This window comes from Quercus robur, chromosome 4 (assembly GCF_932294415.1).
Source record: "Quercus robur chromosome 4, dhQueRobu3.1, whole genome shotgun sequence".
Lineage (NCBI taxonomy): Eukaryota > Viridiplantae > Streptophyta > Magnoliopsida > Fagales > Fagaceae > Quercus > Quercus robur.
Window position 1 is genome coordinate 1,968,781 of NC_065537.1, and position 5,854 is coordinate 1,974,634.

The 5,854-nt window shown below is 38.9% G+C and overlaps 1 pseudogene; it reads right to left on the reverse strand.

Annotated features, from left to right (window-relative positions):
• Window positions 1–2,437: 2,437 nt before the first annotated feature.
• On the reverse strand, window positions 2,438–5,368 carry LOC126720322 (receptor-like protein kinase FERONIA; annotated as a pseudogene).
• Window positions 5,369–5,854: the final 486 nt, after the last annotated feature.

A 5,854-nucleotide genomic window follows, 5' to 3' on the forward strand; every position in this document is an offset into this window, starting at 1 on the left:
AATAGGACTCTCACATATCTCACCACATCATTATAGTTTTTTTTTTTTTTTTTAGAGAGAGTGTCAACTTATGGCGTCCGCAATTGATGATAACTCTTTATTATTAGACTAAGACACCAATCGATTTTTAGTGTAAGTGGAATTGAATCTAAAATCTCTTATTTAATTATCAGAGGTTTTATTAATTAAGCTAACTGAAACCTACCACATTATTATAGCCTTTACAAGGGGATAAAGCAAGAGTGGTGGGCAATGGCCAATCACAAATTATTTATTTACGTTTCTTTTTTCTCATTTTAGCAATTTTGTCTTCATTTTAGCAATCATTTCTCCATTATTAACTTTCATTTTCATCCTACTTTAGTTTTGGCCAATCACTCGGTTGAGGTGGGGACCGCAAGGTTCCTATCTTTCAATTCAGTGATTGCAACCTTTGAATATCTTGCATAAAATAATAAAGTAAAATTCATATCTTTTATATCCTCAATTGATAAAGGGATTACATCGAATTTTCTTACATTGTATTTTCTCATGTTCCCGTATCATTGTTCTGAACATGAGAACATCAACTTCTTTGTTTATTTAAAGAATCATGGTGTACAAAGTTCTTTGACTACCTAAGCTTTCCCAACAAGCACAATGCCCCAATTACCTTCTAAAGCTTGGATTGAGGAAAGAAATATTAATAGATAAGGACTATTTTGAATGATTGCATACTATTGAGAGACAATTTTTTTCACATGCCACATGTTTTAACATAACTCTAATTTTATTTTGGAATAAAAAATAAAAAAAATATAAGAAATAATACAAGAAATTTAGGACAATAAAAATGATAAACGGTCACATGTTACTACTCCTATAATATTATATATGTTGCTATGATCACATTAATGAATATATGCTAATTTCTTTTAGATTAATTTTATGTAGGGTTAGACTCTTTTGTAGTGGTACTCTGATTATATAATATGTGGGAGGGGGGGGGGGGGGGGGATTGGGCTTGGGGAACCATGTTAGTCCACATGGGTAAGGCCCAACATGAAGCCTAAAGCCCATCAAACGATGTAAGCCTGATACGCACAGGGGGTAACCTTGAGCTTTATCACAATGGGCCCGATCTCTAACTATGGACCAGGGGTTGGGGCGGAGGTACCCTAGGGGTTCCTAAAAGGTCGGTGGGGCGTAGATCGACCACAAAGGAAATTTGGGTAAGGCACAACCCCAACAAGATTGGTAACTGAGAACTAGTGGTTCTAGAAGGTATCCACTTTTGAACATTATCTAGCATCTGGAACAAGTTCCAAGAGAATCCTTTGAATTTGTGAGGATCCCTTGGGATTCTGGTGAGCATGGGAATGTGTGGGTAAGTGGAGAAGGTAATGATGGCCACACCACTAACAAGGGACTATAAAAAGGGGTAGAAGTCAGAGTACAAGGGGTTGGACATTTTTTGGGGAGAAGGGTAAGGGAAGAGAGCAAGAGATATAGAGAGAAGACGTTGGGGTACACAGGGAAACTTAGGGGAGGGACTAATACACATTTTGGGGCCTAAATTGGTAGGATAGTGCGTAATCCCACATATAAATAAATTGTTACCCCATTATCGTGTGGGAGACGATTTTGGGCACGAACATAATATATTATAAGCCTAGTTAAAAAATTCTATATACTACTTTCGTGTTCGTTTGTTTTAATAAGTATTAATGTTCCCTCAAAATAAAATAAGGATATTTATCCCACATTGGTTGTGTGTGTTAGAATTTCAGTCCTTATAACCCAGGCTACTACTATAAAGATTAAACCTTTTTGTAGTGGTACTCTGGTTATGTAATATATTAGAAGTCTGTTTAAAAAACTCTATATACTATTTTTTTGTTCATGTGTTCTAATAAGTATTACCGTTTCCTCAAAAAAAAAAAAAAAATGTAGGGGAGAGAGAGGAATTCAAATCCTAAACATCTTCCTCAAAATAACATAAAAAAAATAACCATGTATTTAGAGGTCATTGGTGGGCATAAACTAATCTTAAACTAACTGATCGTTTAAAGTAGTATGGTTATAATTATTTCATTTTATTTTTTGAGAAGGATGACCCAGTTATATCTTGTGGCTCTTGTTTAATGAATTTTAGTTTTTTTTTTTTTTTTTTTTTTTTTTTTTAAGTCAAGTCAAGAGTAGGGGTGGCAAATGTGTGGGTTGAGTAGGATTTGGATCAAGTCATAAATGGGTAGCATTTTCCTGTCACCAAAGAATTTGGGAAAGGAAAAGAAAAAGAATTGCAACTCTCTCTCTCTCTCTCTCTCATGGCACCATTATTGTCTTTTCAAAATAGTGTTCCCCAAAATCGAATCCCATTTTCACACCATAGACAAATACCCAAGATCAATTTAATCACAATACCTAAATCAGAACCAATCTAACGCAAAAACCTAAATTAAAACCAATCCAAGCAAAATAACCAAAACTAAACCATACTTAACACCCAAATTTAAAAAATAAAACACAAAAACTCTACCGATAACGATTTCAGCAATTTGACTGTCCCAGGACGCCAAAAGTTGGCAGTAGGTAGGCTTGACTCTGGGTAGCGGCCTAGTAGGCAATCTAACAACTATTTTGTTCATGTTTTTTATCGACCACTAGGATTCATAGTCTCAGAGAACTACCCTAGAGGAAATGAATCCATCTGAATCCTTACTAGCAAAACTTCCCTGGCTTACTACAGTTACTTGGCTGTTGCTATTTGTTCTTGATAGTTCTCCACTGCAATTAAAAATCCTATCATCACTTTCATTAACATCGGATGTAGGGAAGAGAGGAAGCTCATCATTATCCTTCATGTCAGTTTCTGCTACATCAAGCATGTCATCGTTTTCTTCACTCTCTTGCAACTCTAATGCAAACTCAAGACCCCCTACCACGTCATTCATTGATGGTCGTTTGGTTCCATTATCACGCAAACAAGTCACAGCAATCTCACCAAATTTCTTCAAACATTTTGGTGTAATTTCCCCCTTCAATAGTGGATCAACAACTTTATCAAGCTTTCCATTGTGATAGTACTGCAGGACCCACGCTGCTAGGCTTATTGGCTCCTCCTCAATCGCACGTACGATTGCTGGCTTTCCGCACAACACTTCACACAACACCACACCAAAGGCGTATACATCAGACTTCTCAGTCAGTTGCTGAAATCGATAATATTCAGGGTCCAAATATCCGAATGTACCCTTAACCATTGTGCTCACATGAGACTTAGACATAGTGGGACCAAATTTTGATAACCCAAAATCGGATACCTTGGCCAACCATTGCTCGTCTAATAAGATATTTGTGGACTTCATATCACGATGAATAATAGTGTGTGTTGCGCCTGTATGAAGGTAGTTCAACCCCTGTGCTGCACCAATACAAATCTTGAGTCGTTGCTTCCAAGAAAGTAGCGGATTATCGGTGTTGTAGATATGATCACGTAGGGTCCCATGAGCCATATAATCATACACGAGTATCATCTCATTATTTTCTTTACAATATCCGATTAGAGAAACAAGATGGAGGTGGCGAAGCTGAGACAGCATCTCGATCTCTGTCTTGAACTCTTGCGCTCCTTGTTGAGAACCAGGCTTTAACCGTTTGACCGCAACAGGGGTGGCCCTACCGTTAATGTATCCTTTATACACATTACCGAAACCACCAGCACCAATAATGAAAACGTTGTCAAAATTGTTGGTAGCTTCTTTAATCTCAACGAGTGAGAAGTAACGACACCAACTAGACGGTAAAGTTGACTCGCAGGACTTTCTTGAGTTGCTAGAAACCTTGACTCTTTTGGCCAGTCGGAAAATGAAGAATCCCAAAATGGACACTATAATAAAGCCGGAAACTCCGCCACCAACGAGGGAGATTGTTGTTCTTTTTTTCTTCAACTCTGTTGATTGTATCGGTGGCACAACAGTTGGAAGGGTCATCAGTGGGTCAGGGTTGGACCCGGCGAGATTGGCACCAGAGTCACTTACTTTGAAGATTTCGATACCGTTCAAGCTTGCATCGGTGTATTTAGTCTTCCAGTCTTCAGGATTTGCTTTTAGGGCGATAGAGAGGTTCAATTTTTTCTCGCCTTCTTTGCCAAACATAGATACAGCGTAATCCTTATATACCGGAACACCTTTTCTCCGACCACTCCATTTCATAACATCTGCTGCTTCGTCGGCGTTTTGATTTGCTATGAAAATACTAAATACTCGGTCATGCCAATCAATAATATCAGGTTGAAACTCGCAGAAGTGTAGCCTGACAAGAAAATAAAACCCAGAATCTACTGGAAATTCCCAAGTGAGATTGTGATTCTTATTGTAAGCTTTGTCAATCCACATATTCCGCGCAGTTCGATAGACTTCTTGGGGCGCGGTGTACGGAGCTACTTCGGTGAAGTTTAGTTCAATAGTCATGTTACATGGTATAGAAGATACCCGGGGTACCAAGTACTCCTGGTCCGGTTCCCAGCTCCGGAACATTCCGGTGTCTTCATTGGGTGAGATGAATCTCCCTCCAACATTTATTCTGTATACAGTCTGGAGAGCAGTTCCGTTTACGATGCGGTACAGGTTCTGCTCGCCAATAAAAGGGAACCCTTGATTGTCAGATGGAGTGTAATAGAGATTAGTTGGCATGGACAATATTTCAATTCCGTTGATAAAAGCAAATGACTTTGAATCGCTTGGAGTGAAGGTTAAGTTAAGCCTCTCATCTTCTTCCATGTTGACACAGAATTCTCTAGATATAGTATCGTCAGGATGACCATCGGCGTCTGCTGTAAGTGAAGCATTGAAGTCTCGAAGAAGAGTAAAAGATCCAGCTTTGACAGAGAAGAGGGCTTTAGAGCGGTCGAAATTGCCGTACGAAGCTGGGTAGAAGTATAGGCGAATGAATTTTTGACCGGAAGTGATGGGGAATATGTAGGTGAATGGGGAGACAGAGAAGCGGGCAGTGGTATAGGGAACTTGGGAAGCAGATGAGGATTGCTTAACTGAGTTTGTGGCTAGAGAGGCCTGGTTTTGTGATAGTTCTTGAGGGAAGAATTTTGAATTCACATCTCCAGTCCAGGTCCGACCATCTAATGCAGTCGAATTGTCAGAGAAGCCACATTTAAGGATAATACAATCGACTGGTATGTAAGGAGACGGAGAGTCACTGGCTAATGTGTTGGACATGTGGTGCAGCAAGAAAGCGAGGAAAAGAGGTGTGAAAGTTAAACATGCTGGGAGTGTGGTGCAAAGATTAGCGTTGCCCATTGTAGCAGAGACAGGGAGAACGAGTTTGAGTGATTTTCAAAAGAAAATAATAAAAAGTTATTACAAAAGAGTGTGATAATTGACATAATTGGTTCAAGTGGACAAGTTGATTTATTATATGATGTCGAGACTATTCTTGCCGCGTGAATAATGATGGTGATAACTGATAAGTGATAGTCTGGTAAGCGGACTATTCTTGCCGCGTGAATAATGATGGTGATAACTGATAAGTGATAGTCTGGTAAGCGGACTATTCTTGCCGCGTGAATAATGATGGTGATAACTGATAGGTGATAGTCTGGTAGGCGGACAATTATTGTGTAGTCCTCAGTTTAGTTGTCAATTAAATTGGGTCAGGAGCTTTTACACCCGTCAATCCTGACCTGACACATCATCCAATTGAGTCATGGTTTATTTCTCTCTCTTTTCTGACAAGCTCATCTCTCTCTCTCTCTCTTCGTTTTTTCTTCTTTACCTCTTATTTTATCCTAAAATGTGTTTGTTTGGAGGTGAAATAGGGTGAATAGAAAACTTTGAAAAGAAAATAAAGAGGAAAACTT